The sequence below is a fragment of the Arachis hypogaea genome, chromosome 14 (genome assembly GCF_003086295.3).
Source record: "Arachis hypogaea cultivar Tifrunner chromosome 14, arahy.Tifrunner.gnm2.J5K5, whole genome shotgun sequence".
Classification (NCBI taxonomy): Eukaryota; Viridiplantae; Streptophyta; class Magnoliopsida; order Fabales; family Fabaceae; genus Arachis; species Arachis hypogaea.
In genome coordinates, this window is record NC_092049.1 from 71637237 (window position 1) to 71655852 (window position 18616).

Consider the following 18616-nt stretch of genomic DNA (forward strand, 5'->3'; position numbering starts at 1 on the left):
AAAAAGCCAAAAGCTCTTAAAACCAAGAGGCAAGAGCAAAAAGCCAATAACCCTTAAAACCAAAAGGCAAGGGAAATAAAAAGGATCCCAAGGCTTTGAGCATCAGTGGATAGGAGGGCCTAAAGGAATAAAATCCTGGCCTAAGCGGCTAAACCAAGCTGTCCCTAACCATGTGCTTGTGGCGTGTAGGTGTCAAGTGAAAACTTGAGACTGAGCGGTTAAAGTCAAGGTCCAAAGCAAAAAAAGAGTGTGCTTAAGAACCCTGGACACCTCTAATTGGGGACTTTATCAAAGCAGAGTCACAATCTGAAAAGGTTCACCCAATTATGTGTCTGTGGCATTTATGTATCCGGTGGTAATACTGGAAAACAAAGTGCTTAGGGCCACGGCCAAGACTCATAAAGAAGCTGTGTTCAAGAATCATCATACTGAACTAGGAGAATCAATAACACTATCTGAACTCTGAGTTCCTATAGATGCCAATCATTCTGAACCTCAATGGATAAAGTGAGATGCCAAAACTATTCAAGAGGCAAAAAGCTATAAGCCCCGCTCATTTGATTGAAGCTATGTTTCATTGATAGTTTAGAATTTATAGTATATTCTCTTCTTTTTATCCTATTTGATTTTCAGTTGCTTGGGGACAAGCAACAATTTAAGTTTGGTGTTGTGATGAGCGGATAATTTATACGCTTTTTGACATTGTTTTTAGTATGTTTTTAGTAGGATCTAGTTACTTTTAGGGATGTTTTCATTGATTTTTATGTTAAATTCACATTTCTGGACTTTACTATGATTTTGTGTGTTTTTCTATGATTTCAGGTATTTTCTGGCTGAAATTGAGGGACTTGAGCAAAAATCAGATTCAGAGGTTGAAGAAGGACTGCTGATGTTGTTGGATTCTGACCTCCCTGCACTCAAAGTAGATTTTCTGGAGCTGCAGAACTCTAAATGGCGCGCTTCCAATTGCGTTGGAAAGTAGACATCCAGGGCTTTCCAGAAATGTATAATAGTCCATACTTTGGCCAAGAATAGACGATGCAAACTGGCGTTCAACGCCAGCTTTCTGCCCAAATCTGGCGTCCAGCGCCAGAAAAGGAGCCAAAACCAGAGTTGAACGCCCAAACTGGCACAAAAGCTGGCGTTCAACTCCAAGGAGGACCTCTACACATGCAACACTCAAAGCTCAGCCCAAGCACACACCAAGTGGGCCCCGGAAGTGGATTTATGCATCAATTACTTACTTCTGTAAACCCTAGTAGCTAGTTTATTATAAATAGGACATTTCACTATTGAATTTGACATCTTTGGATTATATTTTGATCCTGTGATCACGTTTTGGGGGCTGGCCATCTCGGCCATGCCTGGACCTTTCACTTATGTATTTTTAACGGTAGAGTTTCTACACTCCATAGATTAAGGTGTGGAGCTCTGCTGTTCCTCAAAGATTAATGCAAAGTACTACTGTTTTCTATTCAATTCATCTTGTTTCGCTTCTAAGATATTCATTCGCACTTCAACCTAAATGTGATGAACGTGACAATCATCATCATTCCCCATGAATACGTGCCTGACAACCACTTCCGTTCTACATTAGATTGAATAAGTATCTCTTAGATCTCTTAACCAGAATCTTCGTGGTGTAAGCTAGAATGATGGCGGCATTCAAGAGAATCCGGAAGGTCTAAACCTTGTCTGTGGTATTCCGAGTAGGATTCAATGAATGAATGACTATGACGAGCTCCAAACTCGCGATTGCGGGGCGTTAGTGACAGACGCAAAAGGATAGTAAATCCTATTCCAGCATGATCGAGAACCGACAGATGAATAGCCGTGCCGTGACAGGGTGCGTTGATCATTTTCACTGAGAGGATAAGATGAAGCCATTGACAAGGGTGATGCCTCCAAACGATTAGCCGTGCCGTGACAGGGCATTGGATCATTTTCCCGAGAGATGACCGAAAGTAGCCGTTGACAATGGTGATGTATCACATAAAGCCAGCCATGGAAAGGAGTAAGACTGATTGAATGAAGATAGCAGGAAAGCAGAGGTTCAGAGGAACGAAAGCATCTCCATTCGCTTATCTGAAATTCTCACCAATGAATTACATAAGTATTTCTATCCCTATTCTATTAATTATTATTCGAAAACACCATTATCAATTTATATCTGCCTAACTGAGATTTGCAAGGTGACCATAGCTTGCTTCATACCAACAATCTCCGTGGGATTCGACCCTTACTCACGTAAGGTATTACTTGGACGACCCAGTGCACTTGCTGGTCAGTTACACGGAGTTGTGAACCATGGTATTGGCATCATGTTTTTGGTGCCATTGCCAGGGAAAGAAAGAGTGATGAATTTTACATAATTAAAGTGTAATCACGATTCTGCGTACCAACTATGCTTTATGTTTACGTTTGTGTCTTATTACATGATTATTAGTATTTAAGTGTCTATGTCTTAAAGCTATGAATGTCCTATGAATCCATCACCTTTCTTAAATGAAAAATGCTTTAATTACAAAAGAACAAGAAGAACATGAATTTCAAATTCATCCTTGAAATTAGTTTAATTATTTTGATGTGGTGACAATACTTTTTATTTTCTGAATGAATGCTTGAACAGTGCATATGTCTTTTGATACTGTTGTTTATGAATGTTAAATATGTTGGCTCTTGAAAGAATGATAAAAAGGAGAAATGTTATTGATAATCTGAAAAATCATAAAATTGATTCTTGAAGCAAGAAAAAGCAGTGAATACAAAAGCTTCTGAAAAAAAAAGAAAAGAAAAATGGCGAAAAAAAAAGAAAAAAAAAAGAGAAAGAAAAAGAAAAAAGCAAGCAGAAAAAGCCAAGAGCTCTTTAAACCAAAAGGCAAGAGCAAAAAGCCAATAGCCCTTAAAACCAAAAGGCAAGGATAAAAAGGATCCAAGGCTTTGAGCATTAATAGATAGGAGGGCCCAAAGGAAAAAAATCCTGGCCTAAGCGGCTAAACCAAGCTGTCCCTAACCATGTGCTTGTGGCGTGAAGGTGTCAAGTGAAAACTTGAGACTGAGCGGTTAAAGTCGAGGTCCAAAGCAAAAAGAAGAGTGTGCTTAAGAATCCTGGACACCTCTAATTGGGGACTCTAGCAAAGCTGAGTCACAATCTGAAAAGGTTCACCCAGTTATGTGTCTGTGGCATTTATGTATCCGGTGGTAATACTGAAAAACAAAGTGCTTAGGGCCACGGCCAAGACTCATAAAGTAGCTGTGTTCAAGAATCAACATACTGAAATAGGAGAATCAATAACACTATCTGAATTCTGAGTTCCTATAGATGCCAATCATTCTGAACTTCAAGGGATAAAGTGAGATGCCAAAACTGTTCAGAGGCAAAAAGCTACTAGTCCCGCCCATCTGATTGGAGCTAAGTTTCATTGATATTTTCGAATTTATAGTATATTCTCTTCTTTTTATCCTATTTGATTTTTAGTTGCTTGGGGTCAAGCAACAATTTAAGTTTGGTGTTGTGATGAGCCGATAATTTATGGCATTGTTTATACATAGTTTTTAGTATGATTTAGTTAGTTTTTAGTATTTTTTTATTAGTTTTTAATTAATAATCACAGTTCTGGACTTTACTATGAGTTTGTGTGTTTTTTTGTGATTTCAGGTACTTTCTGGATGAAATTGAGGGACTTGAGCAAAAATCTGATTCAGAGGCTGAAGAAGGACTACAGATGCTGTTGGATTCTGACCTTCCTGCACTCAAAGTTGATTTTCGGGAGCTACAGAAGTTCAAATGGTGCGCTCTCAATTGTGTTGGAAAGTAGACATCCAGGGCTTTCCATCAATATATAATAGTCCATACTTTTCCCGAATTTAGACAACGCAAACTGGCATTCAACGCCAGCTTCATGCCCTATTCTGGAGTTAAACGCCAGAAACAGATTGCAAAGCAGAGTTAAACGCCAGAAACAAGTTACAACCTGGCGTTTAACTCCAAAAGAAGTCTCTACACATGAAAGCTCAATGCTCAGCCCAAGCACACACCAAGTGGGCCCCAGAAGTGGATTTCTGGATCATTTACTTATCTCTGTAAACCCTAGTAACTAGTTTAGTATAAATAGGACCTTTTACTATTGTATTAGAGATCTTTGGACGTCTAGTCCCTAGACCTTGGAGGCTGGCCATTCGGCCATGCCTGGACCTTGTTCTTATGTATTTTCAACGGTAGAGTTTCTACACACCACAGATTAAGGTGTGGAGCTCTGCTGTTCTTCATGAATTAATGCAAAGTACTATTGTTTTTCTATTCAACTCAAGCTTATTTCTTCTCTAAGATATTCATTTGCACACAAGAACATGATGAATGTGATGATTATGTGACGCTCATCATCATTCTCACTTATGAACGCGTGCCTGACAACCACTTCCGTTCTACATGCAAACAAGCTTGAATGTGTATCTCTTAGCCTCGTGATCGTGAGATCAGAATCTTCGTGGTATAGGATAGAATTATTGGCGACCATTCTTGAGATCTGGAAAGTCTAAACCTTGTCTATGGTATTCCGAATAGGATCTGGGAAGGGATGGCTGTGACGAGCTTCAAACTCGCGAGTGCTGGGCGTAGTGACAGATGCAAAAGAATTACTGAATCCTATTCCAGTATGATCAAGAACTGACAGATGATTAGCCGTGCGGTGACAGCGCATTTTGGACCATTTTCACTGAGAGAACAGGATGTAGCCATTGACAATGGTGATGCCCAACATACAACTTGTCATTGAAAGGAGTAGGAATGATTGGATGAAGACAGCAGGAAAGCAGAGATTCAGAAGGAACAAAAGCATCTCTATACGCTTATCTGAAATTCTCACCAATGAATTACATAAGTATCTCTATCCTGTTTTATATTTTAATTATCAAATATCCATAACCATATGAATCTGCCTGACTGAGATTTGCAAGATGATCATAGCTTGCTTCAAGCCGACAATCTCCGTGGGATCGACCCTTACTCACGTAAGGATTATTACTTGGATGACCCAGTGCACTTGCTGGTTAGTTGTGCGAGATTGTGAAGAAGAACTAAGATTAAGAACGTGCGTATTAAGTTTTTAGCGCCGTTAGCAAGGAATGAACGATCACGATTTCGTGCACCACTGCACGAGTGACGCGAACGCATAGACAACGCGTACGCATGGCAAGGAAAAATGCTGAATGACGCGCACGCATAGACGACGCGTACGCGTGACATGCGCAATCTGCAGAATTAACAGAATTTGCTGGGGGCGATTTTGGGCCGTGTTTTGACCCAATTTTTGGCCCAAAAACACAGACTAGAGCCAGGGAACATGCAGAGACTCAGGAAGAGGACACATTACGATAGTTTTTCAGTTTTTAGATCTGATTTGACTCCTCCTCTAGGTTTTTCTCTTTACACATTCATAGTTCTTAGAATTTTGTTTTATTGCTTTTTGGATTGGGATATTGAAAAGAGTTATTACCTCCGCCAAGACTTCGTTATCCTAGTTTGTTTCCTTACTTTTCACTTACTCTTTCATATCCTTAATTTGTCCAGAGTTACAATTGGATTATTTTTATAATTTATTAATACAAGAACCATTTTTATTTTTAATTGATCTTTTTGATTATCGATTATCATGTCTTTCTTTATTTCCCTTTTTAGTTTTGTGAAGTCTACATTTATGATAATGGAGTAGTTCCCTAACTTGATTGGGAGTTGATTAAAAAGAGAACCTTGAGTTGGATTACTCAAGAGTTAAATTTTAATTGGGTTTATTGTTGGTTGGCTCTCAAGTTATTAACGCTAATCCTTCCCAAGGGAGAGGATTAGAACTTGTGAATAGAAGTATACTTCCAACTTATTTGACTTTTCTTTACTTGGTAAAGGATAACTAAGTAGAAGTAACCTTCAATTATCAATTGATCTTGAGAGAAATCCAATAAGGATAGAACTTCCAATTAATCTACTCCCGGTCAAGATCTTTATTTGAATTATATAAATTCTCTTATTTATTTTTCTGTTTTCCTGGAAAACCTCTGACCAATAAGCTGCATTCTTTCTTGCAACTCGTTAGGAGACGACCAGGGATTCATACTCCCAGTATTTTTATTCTAATTTTGTGACAACCCTTCTAAATTGATAAGCAGATTTTTGCTGGTTAAGAACTATACTTGCAATGTATTTCTTACTTTAATTTCTTAATCTGCCAATTTCCGCCACGTTAGTGCCGTGCACACCACTTATTCATGCAATCATATTATCTCTGTTTTCTGTCTTGTGTCTTTATTGTATCTTTAATTTTTTCTTGCTTAACCACATGCATCACTCTCATTTCATTGTGTAAGACATTCATGACCCATCGTAGACCCCATTACCACTGTTTTAATTGTGCTTCAGGATAAGCAATCATCCTAAGTTTGGTGTGAGAAGGGAAAGAATAGGAGGAAAAGGGCAACAATAATGAAGATGAACTACAAGGTGGTAAAGTTCCATTTTCCTCTTACTTATTTTTTAGCGTTTTAAATTGCATGATTGTATTCTATTTTCTTTGTATGTATGTGTGATTGCTCCTTGTGAATAAGCATAGTTTGATGTTGGAATCGTAACATGTTGCTGTGACATTTTGACTACCATCTTGAGTTTTGTAAGTCAAAGTAAGTGAGTAATCATGATCATAAACAAACAAGGTAATTAAAAAAGAAGTTAGCATGAGCTTATAAGTATTGGAAAGCTAGCATGACTATTGTTGCTCAATTGCATTTGAATTTCTTTAATTGAAGATTTCATCTAGGATATTTTATGAAATTTTTGAAATCATGAAATCCTTGAAGAAGCAATTGCAAATAAGGCAAGAAAATAAAAAGGAAAGAATGAAAAAGCTGAAGGATCTGAGTACCAATGACAATTCATTTGTTAAGTACTTGTGGTGTTTATGTATCAAGCAAAAAGCTTGAAAACAAAACACTTAGAGTCAAGGTTAGGCTCAAGTGCAAAAGCACTCCCTCAAAGCTCAAGGCTCTGAGCATCAATGATTAGAGAGTCAAGAAGATAAGAAACAAAATGAGCTAAAAGAGTCCTCTAATTAAATGCTTGTGGTGCTTATGTATCAAGTGGTAATACTTGAAAACAAAGCATTTAGAGTTGTAGCTTTGCTTTTAACTCATGGTGCAAAGCACCCAAGAAGCTAAGACAAGAAAGGCTTGTTTCGAGGAAGGAATATAAAGAAAAAGAATTCATAAAGTGAGCTAGATAGAAACATCAATTATTTGAATTTCTTTTGTGATTGCTGCATGCATAGAAAACTAGCTAACCATGAACATTACACAGCTACTCTTCTTATCTTGGTTTGTCAAAACTTATTCCATGATTCTCTACTTGCTAGGGGACAAGCAAGATTTAAGTTTGGTATTGTGATGTCAGGGCATCATGGCTTATTTTTCTATGCTTTTTCACCTTTAATTTTCACTAATCATGCTTAATTATTGAGTATTTTTTTGCTTACATCATAGATTACTTTCATCTCTTCGAGTTGATCTATTTTGCAGAAATTGATGAAAAAAGAAAGTAAAAAGCACAACACAAGCATGAAAGAAGGAAGGAGCTTAAAAGGCAAAGTAGAAGCAGAGAAAAGCAAGGACGAAGAACCAACATTGGAGTGAACGTTGGTGGTGAACCAATGTTGGTGTGAAAATATTGAAGACCCAAACGTTGGAGGGAACGTTGGTGAACCAACGTTGCCGCTTCAACGTGCTCGACAAGGCATGGAGGAGAGAGCAACGTTTGAGCCAAAGTTGGCCCTCAAACGTTGCCTCAAACGTGCCAAGAAAAAGGTTCAAAGTTGGAGCCAAAGCTGGCCTCCAACTTTGCCTCAAACGTCTATGTTCAAGAAGCCAACGTTGGAACCAAAGCTGGCCTCCAACTTTGCTTCAAACGTGGCTAAGGCAAGGAAGAGAAGGCAACGTTTGAGCCAAATTTGGACCTCAAACATTATCTCAAACGTTGGCCAAGGGGAATTCAAGGTGTATAGTTGGAGCCAAAGCTGGCCTCCAACTTTGCCACAAACTTTGCTCCTGACAGCCTGACTGTGCCTTCTTCAAACAGGAATAACTTGAGCTACAGAGCTCTAAATGAGGTGATTTCAAAGGCATTGGAAAGTAAAAATCTAGAGATTTCTAAGCATATATGGCACTACATGCTGGACACTAAATTTGAGGGAGAAAACTTGCCCCGAAAGGGCGAAGATAAACATAGTATCAACCTGTAGTGAGACCAGATGACCTCTTCACCTTCCATGGAGTGTAACTCGAGCGGTAGAGCTCCATATGATGTGCTTTTAACGACATTGGAAAGTAGACATTCAGGGCTTTCCAACAATATATAATAGTATGGGTGGACAATAAGTTTGAGTTTCAGAAACGGACGTTGTTACCAATGTTGGGGTCAAACGTTGGGTCCAACGTTGGGTCCAACTTTGGGTCCAACTTCGGGTCCAACTTTGGGTTAAACGTTGAAGTGAGCCTGAGAGCGTTTCTCAATGTCTGTGACATCAAAAATGGCCCCAATAAATGCCAATACACCCTTGAAGCATGCATTCACGTCTCAAGCAAGCAGAGCCCATTAACATGACTCAATCAAAGGCACAAGAAGCATCTAGTTTATTAAATTTAATTTAATTGTAACTTACTTTTAATTTTATTTTTTAATTTAGGAAAACCTATATAAAGGGCTTAGTTTCTACATTGAAGGGAGGATACTAGATGGGGGATCAGTATTGTACTGGGCATATTCAGCCAAGGAGGGAGTCTTCGGACTCTTCCTTCCCACCATTCTCTTCTCCTCTTCCATTTTCTTACTTGTAAATATTTTAGTTATGAATCACTAACTCTTTCCATTGGGAAAGAGAGCTCTATTATTTTTCAATGGATTAAATTATTTTTATTCTTCTTCTTCTTTCCATTCTCTTTGATTTACTAGAAAGATTTCGTACTTCATTCAAGCATTCAATTGTCTTGGAAGAGAAATTGAATTTACTTGGGTTTTATGATTCTCTTGGAAGAGGAATCATAGAACCATGCTTGAAATATTTCTCACATTGGATTAGGTTGGGGGTTGGATGGATATAGTGACATGTAATCCTACCAATACTTTGATCTATGAAGGTGTGTGGTATAATCAATGACCAAACTTCATCTCTTCCCATGAGCAATTAGATCAAGGAATCGGGTAATTGTTCAAGCTTAGAGAGACTGAATTGCCAAGGAATTGGGATTCAATCACCTAAGATTTCCAGGAGAAATGAGTTGCATGGATTGAGGAAGAGTTAAGAGCAATTAATTCGGAGAACACAATATCTCTCTATCCTAATGTTCATTTTATTTTTAGTTCTTACATTTACTTTTAGTTATTTACTTTCTTGTACTTTTCTTTCTTGCATTTTACTTTCCCGTACTTTACTTTTCTTGCTCTTTTATTTTCCAGCACTTTACTTTTCTTGCCATTTACTTTCTTACACTTTATTGTTTTCCTTTACTTTCATGTCATTTAAATTCCTTGTTGCTCATCACCCCTTAATGATTTGTCTAACTAGGCTAATTAATCAAATATTGCTTGCTTAATTCGTTAATCTCTGTGGGATTTGACCTCACTTTATTGTGAGTTATTACTTGACGATAATTCGATATACTTCCCAAAGCAATTTTTGTAGTGATACATTAATTTCGCGCATCAGTAAGTATACTGCTTCAACAATTTCTAGGGCCAGGGATGGTGTACAAAGCTAACACCCTTCTTGCAGGTTGGCCATTGTTGTTGGCCATCCCTTCATGATGGTTGTGTGTCTCATCCTCCATGACTTGGTCTAAGTCTCCCTCTGATGACTCCTCTTCACCAACTATTCTCCTCCCTCTAGCTTCTCTTCTTAATCTTCGAAGAGTTCTTTCTGGCTCAAAATAAAAGGAAGTTGATGTTGCTTTTCTCCCTACTGGAATACACAACACAAAGATAAACCAAATGCAAAGTGAACACTCTAGTGTTAGAGTGTTGTTAGAGTTAGCTGACACAAAGTGTCAAACAATTAGTATGCTTAAACAAAACAAAAGAAAAGTGCTTAATCTAGACTATCACCCACTTAATCATTGTTAATTTGAATCAATCCCAGGTAGCGGTGCTAATAACTTGATGACTGGAAATTTGCACAACACAAATTCCTTCGGCAAGTGTACCGATTCGCCAAGTGTACTGAATCGCCAAGTAATAACTCACTGTTGAGTGAGGTCGATCCCACAAGGATTGATGGATTAAGATCCAGTTTCGGTAAACAACTTAATTAAGCTCTTTTTGAAATAATAGCTTAAATAATAAATGATTATATTAAAATGAGCTTATAAATAAGTTATTTTGTGTTTGTATTTTTAGTTCTAAAAGTGTTTATTTTATAGAAATGTGATAAAAAGTAGTAGTATTATGAGAGAAGTTATTTTTTTAACTTTCTATAAGCTGCTAAATAACTTCCTAGAAAGCTGCAATTTGGTTTTGAAAATTGCACCTAAAATTAATACTACTACTTTTCATAAGTCAAAAGCTCAAAAAAGTTACTTTTGAAGCTTCCTAAACGGACCCTAAGCAACTTTAGTTAGGTGATTTATCTAGTCAAGCAAATATTTGGTAATATTGTGTAATTGAGTGAACAAACTTGTAATTGACAAAGAAAGTAAGTGTACTGAAATTAAATTGCTGAAAAATAGAGAGTTGAAAGTAAATTGTGAAAGGTAAATGGCAGAAACTTAAATGACAAGAATCTAAAGAGCTGAAACTTAAATGACAAGAAAGTAAAAGCAAGAATGTAAATAGCAGTGAAAGATAAATTGCATGAAATGTAAATGGGTTCTGGGTGCTGGGAATCAAAGATAATAAGAAATTTAAAGTAATTGAAAGGAAGAACAACAATGGGTGAGATTCATTAGGGATTAGAGATATTATAATCCTTCATAAATCAATGGGTTTCAACTTCATTCTAAATCATATGAAGTAGATCTATGGCGGATTGTAAATAATTGAGTTTCATTTCTTTGGCAACCCAATTTCTCTTAACATAATCAATTGCTAATTCCTTGATCTAATTGTTCATGAGAAGAGGATAAGTTCAAATTTCTAATCCATAAGCCACACAACCTTTAGGATCTCAATTCAAAGAGGTTATATGTCACGTACCAACTAAAAATGTGTTGATCAAACGAGTTATGAGGGAGAAGCTTCAAACTGAATCCTATGATCCCTTTTCCAAGGCTCACATAAAGATTTAAGTAGATCCAAACCCCTTCCGGTAGTGAATGGATCTATGAAGTACAAAAGCTTTCCCTTAGCTACAACAAGCAGATTAACAAGAAGAAGAATTGCATTAACTCATTTGAATTACAATAGAGCTCCTCTCCCTAATGATGTGGTGTTTAGTTGATCATAGCTCTAGAAAACTTGGTGCAGGAAATTGTGATCATCAACAATGGTGCCAAAGACTTGGTGCTCTCAAACGTGAATCACACTTTGTCACAACTTCGCACAACTAACCAGCAAGTGCACTGGGTCATCCAAGTAATAAACCTTACATGAGTAAGGGTCAATCCCACGGAGATTGTCGGCCTGAAGCAAGCTATGATCACCTTGTAAATCTCAGTCAGGCGGATCTGAATGGTTATAGTGAATTGATAATTAAAACATAATTAAAATATAAACTAAGATAGAGATACTTATGTAATTCATTGGTGCGAGTTTCAGATAAGCATGTAGAGATGCTTTCATTCCTCCTGAACCTCTGCTTTCCTGCTGTCTTCATCCAATCATTCATACTCCTTTCTATGGAAAGCTGTATGTTAGGCATCACCGTTGTCAATGGCTACATCCTGTCCTCTCAGTGAAAATGGTCCAATGCGCTGTCACTGCATGGCTAATCATCTGTCGGTTTTCGATCATACTGGAATAGGATTTACTATCCTTTTGCATCTGTCACTACGCCCAGCACTCGCGAGTTTGAAGCTCGTCACAGCCACCCCTTCCCAGATCCTACTCGGAATACCACAGACAAGGTTTAGACTTTTCGGATCTCAAGAATGGCCGTCCATGGATTCTAACTTATACCACGAAGACTCTGATTAAGGAATCCCAGAGATACTCATTCAATCTAAGGTAGAACGGAAGTGGTTGTCAGGCACGCATTCATAGGTTGGAAATGATGATGATTATCATGATCATCACATTCATATTGAGGTGCGAATGAATATCTTAGAATCGGAATAAGCTTGAATTGAATAGAAAAACAATAGTACTTTGCATTAATTCATGACGAACAGTAGAGCTCCACACCTTAATCTATGGTGTGTAGAAACTCTACTGTTAAAAATACATAAGAACAAGGTCTAGGCATGGCCGAGAGGCCAACCCCCATGATCTAAGAACTAAACGTCCCCAGATGATCCAAAAGATGTAAATACAATAGTAAAAAGTCCTATTTATGCTAAAACTAGTTACTAGGGTTACAGAGATAAGTAAATGACGTAGAAATCAACTTCCGGGGCCCACTTGGTGTGTGCTTGGGCTGAGCATGAAGATTTCACGTGGAGAGGTCGTTCTTGGAGTTGAACGCCAGTTTGTAACGTGTTTCTGGCGTTTAACTCCAGAATAGGGCAGAGATCTGGCGTTGAACGCCAGTTTGCGTCATCTAAACTCGGGAAAAGTATGGACTATTATATATTTCTGGAAAGCCCTGGATGTCTACTTTCCAACGCAATTGAGAGCACGTGATTTGAAGTTCTGTAGATCCAGAAAATACACTTTGAGTGCAGGGAGGTCAGAATCCAACAGCATCTGTACTCCTTCTTCAACCTCTGAATCTGATCTTTGCTCAAGTCCCTCAATTTCAGCCAGAAAATACCTGAAATCACAGAAAAACACACAAGCTCATAGTAAAGTCCAGAAATGTGATTTTTATTTAAAAAACTAATAAAAATATGCTAAAAACTAACTGAATTATACTGAAAACTATGTAAAAACAATGCCAAAAAGCGTATAAATTATCCGCTCATGACAACACCAAACTTAAATTGTTGCTTGTCCCCAAGCAACTGAAAATCAAATAGGATAAAAAGAAGAGAATATACTATAAATTCCAAAATATCAATGAAACTTAGCTCCAATCAGATGAGCGGGACTTGTAGCTTTTTGCCTCTTGAATAGTTTTGGCATCTCACTTTATCCATTGAAGTTCAGAATGATTAGCATCTATAGGAATTCAAAGTTCAGTTAGTGTTATTGATTCTCCTAGTTCAGTATGTTGATTCTTGAACACAGCTACTTTATGAGTCTTGGCCGTGGCCCTAAGCACTTTGTTTTCCAGTATTACCACCGGATACATAAATGCCACAGACACATAACTGGGTGAACCTTTTCAGATTCTGACTCAGCTTTGCTAAAGTCCCCAATTAGAGGTGTCCAGGGTTCTTAAGCACACTCTTCTTCTGCTTTGGACCTCGACTTTAAACGCTCAGTCTCAAGTTTTCACTTGACACCTTCACGCCACAAGCACATGGTTAGGGACAGCTTGGTTTAGCTGCTTAGGCCAGGATTTTATTCCTTTAGGCCCTCCTATCCACTGATGCTCAAAGCCTTGGATCCTTTTTATTTACCCTTGCCTTTTGGTTTTAAGGGCTATTGGCTTTTTCTGCTTGCTTTTTCTTTTTCTTTCTCTCTCTTTTTTTTTCGCCATTTTTTTCTTTTTTTTTCGCAAGCTTTTTGTATTCACTGCTTTTTCTTGCTTCAAGAATCATTTTTATGATTTTTCAGATCATCAAATAACATTTCTCCTTTTTCCTTATTCTTCAAGAGCCAACATATTTAATATTCATAAACCATAATATCAAAAGACATATGCACTATTCAAGCATTCATTCAGAAAACAAAAAGTATTATCACCACATCAAAATAATTAAACTAGTTTCAAGGATGAATTCGAAACCATGTACTTCTTGTTCTTTTATTTTTAAAACAGTTTTCATTTAAGAGATGTGATGGATTCATAGGACATTCATAGCTTTAAGACATAGACACTTAAACACTAATGATCATATAATAAAGACACAAACATCAATAAAACATACGGCTCAAAAATTGAAAAACAGTAAAATAAATAGACAAGGAGATTAAGGAACGAGTCCACCTTAGTGAGGGTGGCGTCTTCCTCTTCTTGAAGAACCAATGGTGCTTTTGAGCTCCTCTATGTCTCTTCCTTGTCTTTGTTGCTCCTCCCTCATAGCTCTTTGATCTTCTCTAATCTCATGGAGGATGATGGAGTGCTCTTGGTGCTCCACCCTTAGTTGTCCCATATTAGAACTTAATTCTCCTAGGGAGGTGTTGATTTGCTCCCAATAGTTTTGTGGAGGAAAGTGCATCCCTTGAGGCATCTCAGGGATTTCATGGTGAGGAATTTCCTCATGCTCATGTTGAGGTTCATGATCTCTTATTTGCTCCATCCTTTTCTTAGTGATGGGCTTGTCCTCTTCAATGAGGATGTCTCCCTCTATGTCAATTCCAGCCGAATTGTAGAGGTGGCATATGAGGTGAGGAAAGGCTAACCTTGCCCAAGTGGAGGACTTGTAAGCCACCTTGTAAAGTTCTTGAGGTATAATATCATGAACTTCCACCTCCTCTCCAATCATGATACTATGGATCATGATGGCTCGGTCTATAGTAACTTCAGACCGGTTACTAGTAGGAATGATCGAGCATTGAATAAACTCTAACCATCCTCTAGCCACTGGTTTGAGGTCATGCCTTCTTAGTTGAACCGGCTTGCTTCTTGAGTCAATTTTTCATTGAGCTCCTTCCTCACATATGTCTATGAGGACTTGGTCCAGCCTTTGATCAAAGTTGACCCTTCTTGTGTAGCGGCGTGCGTTCTCTTCCTTCATTGGCAAGTTGAACGCCAGCCTTACATTTTTCGGACTGAAATCTAAGTATTTCCCCCGAACCATGGTAATCCAATGCTTTGGATTCGGGTTCACACTTTGATCATGGTTCCTAGTGATCCATGCGTTCGCATAGAACTCTTGAACCATTAGGATCCCGACTTGTTGAATGGGGTTGGTGAGGACTTCCCAACCTCTTCTTTGGATCTCAAGTCGGATCTCCGGATACATATTCTTCTTGAGCTAGAAAGGAACCTTAGGGATCACTTTTTTCTTGGCCACAACTTCATAGAAGTGGTCTTGATGGACTTTTGAGATGAATCTCTCCATCTCCCATTACTCAGAGGTGGAAGAAATTGACTTCCCTTTCCTCTTTCTTGAGGATTCTCTGGCCTTAGGTGCCATCAATGATTATGGAAAAACAAAAAAAGCTATACTTTTACCACACCAAACTTAGAATGTTGCTCGTCCTCGAGCAAAAGAAGAAGAAGAAGAGATTAAGGAGAGGGAGAGATTTGTGTGTTTCGGCCAAGGGGGAGAAGAGAGGGTAGTGTTGTGTGAAAATGAAGAAGGAATGAGGGGTTTATATAGTGGAGGGAGAGGGGTTAGGGTTCGGTCATTTAGGGTGGGTTTGGGTGGGAAAGTGATTTTGAATTTGGAGGTAGGTGGGGTTCATGGGAAAGTGTGGTGGAGGTGATTGGTGAAAGGGTGTGGGGAAGAGTGGTTGAGTTGATTGGTGAAGGGTGTTTGGGGAAGAGGATTATTGGATTGTGTGAAGAAGAGGGGGAAGGTGAGTTGAGGTAGGTGGGGATCCTGTGGGGTCGACAGATCCTGAGGTGATCCTGTGGGGCCCACAAATCCTGAGGTGTCAAGGATTTCACATCTCTGCACCTTTTAGGCGTGTAAAATGCCCTATGCATGCAATCCTGGCGTTTAACGCCACTTCCATGCTTGGTTCTGGCGTTAAATGCCCAAATGTAGCTTGTTTCTGGCGTTAAACGCCAGCTCTATGCCTGTTTCTGGCGTTTAACGCTAGCCTTCCTCTGGGTGCAATCCTGGCATTTAAACGCCAGACTGCTGCTTGTTTCTGGCGTTTAACGCCAGTTGAATGCTCTGTTCTGGCGTTAAACGCCAGTCTGGTGCTTGTTTTTGGCATTAAACGCCCAGAATGGTGCCAGACTGGGAGTTTAACGCCCATTCTGCTACCCTTACTGGCGTTTAAACGCCAGTAAGCTCTTCCTCCAGGGTGTGCAGTTTTTCATTCTGTTTTTCATTCTATTTTTTTTTTAGTAGTTTTTGTGACTCCACATGATCATCAACCTAATAAAATATGAAATAAACATGAAAATAAAAATAATATAGATATAATTAAATATATTGGGTTGCCTCCCAACAAGCGCTTCTTTAATGTCAATAGCTTGACAGTGAGCTCTCATGGAGCCTCACAGATGTTCAGAGCATTGTTGAGACCTCCCAACACCAAACTTAGAGTTTGGATATAGGAGTTCAACACCAAACTTAGAGTTTGGTTGTGGCCTCCCAACACTAAACTTAGAGTTTGACTGTGGGGGCTTTGGTTGACTCTGCAGTGAGAGAAGCTTTTCATGCTTCCTTTCCATGGTTACAGAAGGAGAACCTTGAGTCTTGAACACAAGGTAGTCTTCATTCAGTTGAAGGACCAACTCTCCTCTGTCCACATCAATCACAGCTTTTGCTGTGGCTAGGAAGGGTCTTCCAAGGATGATGGATTCATCCTCATCCTTCCCAGTGTCTAGGATTACGAAACTAGCAGGGATGTAGAGGCCTTCAACCTTTACTAACACGTCCTCTACTTGTCCGTAAGCCATTTTCATAGATTTGTCTGCCATCTCTAATGAGAAATTGGCAGCCTGTACCTCAAGGATTCCCAGTTTCTCCATTACAGAGAGTGGCATTAAGTTTATTCCTGACCCCAGGTCACACATAGCCTTCTCAAAGGTCATGGTTCCTATGTTACAGGGAATTAGGAATTTACCAGGATCCTGTTTCTTTTGAGGTAATTTCTGCCTATCCAATGCATTCAGTTCATTGGTGAGCAAGGGAGGTTCATCTTCCCAAGTCTCATTACCAAATAATTTGGCATTCAACTTCATGATTGCACCAAGGTACTTGGCAACTTGCTCTTCAGTAACATCTTCATTCTCTTCAGAAGAAGAATACTCATCAGAGCTCATGAAGGGCAGAAAGAGGTTCATTGGAATCTCTATGGTCTCTAGATGAGCCTCAGATTCCTTTGGTTCCTCTAAGGGAAACTCCTTATTGCTCACTGAACGTCCCAGGAGGTCTTCCTCACTAGGATTCACGTCCTCCTCCTCTTTTGTGGGTTCGGCCATTTTGGTTATATCAATGGCCTTGCACTATCTCTTTGGATTCTCTTCTGTATTGCTTGGGAGAGTACTAGGAGAAGTTTCAATGACCCTTTTACTCAGCTGGCCTACTTGTGCCTCCAATTTTCTGATGGAGGACCTTGTTTCATTCATGAAACTCAAAGTGGCCTTAGATAGATCAGAGACTATATTTGCTAAGCTAGATGGATTCTGCTCAGAATTCTCTGTCTGTTGCTGAGTGGATGATGGAAAAGGTTTGCGATTGTTAAACATGTTTCTTCCACCAATATTAAAACCTTGTTGAGGCTTTTGTTGATCCTTCCATGAGAAATTTGGATGATTTCTCCATGAGGGATTATAGGTGTTTCCATAAGGTTCACCCATGTAATTCACCTCTGCTATTGCAGGGTTCTCAGGATCATAAGCTTCTTCTTCAGAAGATGCCTCTTGAGTACTGTTGGATGCAGCTTGCATTCCATTCAGACTCTGAGAAATCATATTGACTTGCTGAGTCAATATTTTGTTCTGAGCCAATATGGCATTCAGAGCATCAATTTCAAGAACTTCCTTCCTCTGAGGCGTCCCATTACTTACAGGATTCCTCTCAGAAGTGTACATAAACTGGTTGTTAGCAACCATGTCAATGAGTTCCTGAGCTTCTGCAGGCGTTTTCTTTAGGTGGATGGATTCACCTGCAGAATGGTCCAGTGACATCTTTGATAACTCAGACAGACCATCATAGAATATATCCTGGATGGTCCATTCTGAAAGCATGTCAGATGGACACTTTTTGGTCAGTTGCTTATATCTCTCCCAAGCTTCATAGAGGGATTCACCTTCTTTCTGTCTAAAGGTTTGAACATCCACTCTAAGCTTACTAAGCTTTTGAGGAGGAAAGAACTTGGCTAAGAAAGCCGTGACCAGCTTATCCCAAGAGTTCAGGATATCTTTAGGTTGAGAGTCCAACCATATTCTAGCTCTGTCTCTCACAGCAAACGGGAAAAGCATGAGCCTGTAGACCTCGGGATCTACCCCATTGGTCTTAACAGTATCACAGAGCTGCAAGAATTCAGTTAAGAACTGAAAAGGATCTTCAGATGGAAGTCCATGAAACTTGCAGTTTTGTTGCATCAAAGAAACTAGTTGAGGTTTAAGCTCAAAATTGTTTGCTCCAATGGTAGGGATGGAGATGCTTCTTCCATGTAATTTGAAATTTGGTGCAGTAAAGTCACCAAGCATCTTCCTTGCATTGTTATTATTTTTAGCCATGTCTCCTTCTTTTT

The 18616-nt window shown here is 38.9% G+C and overlaps 1 non-coding gene across 1 annotated transcript; it reads left to right on the forward strand.

Annotated features, from left to right (window-relative positions):
- Positions 1-18105: 18105 nt before the first annotated feature.
- LOC112745785 (small nucleolar RNA R71) lies at positions 18106-18209 on the forward strand. The gene has a single exon (XR_003173696.1). It is a non-coding gene; the product is annotated as a small nucleolar RNA R71 (small nucleolar RNA).
- The last annotated feature ends 407 nt before the right edge of the window (positions 18210-18616 follow it).